This window comes from Rhinopithecus roxellana, chromosome 5, assembly GCF_007565055.1.
Source record: "Rhinopithecus roxellana isolate Shanxi Qingling chromosome 5, ASM756505v1, whole genome shotgun sequence".
Lineage (NCBI taxonomy): Eukaryota > Metazoa > Chordata > Mammalia > Primates > Cercopithecidae > Rhinopithecus > Rhinopithecus roxellana.
In genome coordinates, this window is record NC_044553.1 from 56177560 (window position 1) to 56178504 (window position 945).

The following is a 945-nucleotide window of genomic DNA, read 5'->3' on the forward strand; positions in this document are numbered from 1 at the left end:
GGAAGCATAACTTAAAATTGTATTTCTTGGGTCTCAAATGCTTGAGGTCCCAGAATATGCCAATTTTCTGTCAGTATCTGCAACCCAATGATCTATTACTTACTTGGGAGAACATCTAATCTTTCTACAGATCTCACTGTCACCCAGGCTGGAGTGCAGTGGCAAGAATTTAGCTCACTGGAGCCTCAACTCATCCGGGCGCAAGTGATGTTCTCTTCTCCATTCAGCCTCTGAGTAGCTGGGACCACAGGCACATGCCACCACATCCAACTAATTTTTTTTTTTTTTTTTTGTATCTTTTGTAAAGATGAGTTCTATTTTGTCTAGGCTGAGAGAATTGCCTTTTTAAAAATGATAAATATTTTCATATAGGAGAATTGGAGCAAAATTCACCCCTAGTTATCTAAAAGATTACATCTTATAATCTAGTTATCAACTAGATTATAAAAATAAATTTTTTTTTTTTTTTTTTGAGACGGAGTCTCGCTCTGTCGCCCGAGCTGGAGTGCAGTGGCCGGTTCTCAGCTCACTGCAAGCTCCGCCTCCCGGGTTTATGCCATTCTCCTGCCTCAGCCTCCGAGTAGCTGGGACTACAGGCGCCCGCCACCTCGCCCGGCTAGTTTTTTTTTTTTTTTTGTATTTTTTAATAGAGACGGGGTTTCACCGTGTTAGCCAGGATGGTCTCGATCTCCTGACCTCGTGATCCGCCCGTCTCGGCCTCCCAAAGTGCTGGGATTACAGGCTTGAGCCACCGCGCCCGGCCTATAAAAATAAATTAAACGAATGTATCTCTTAAGAAAGGTTAAGTATATGGACATCACAGGCAATTGTACTTTTTAGATTGCATAGTGTGTGTATAAAATTAAAATGATGTTTATATAAAATAAAATATAGTAGAGGAAAATGAATTGGCTTTATAGGAAATACAGAAAAAATGTGCCCTTG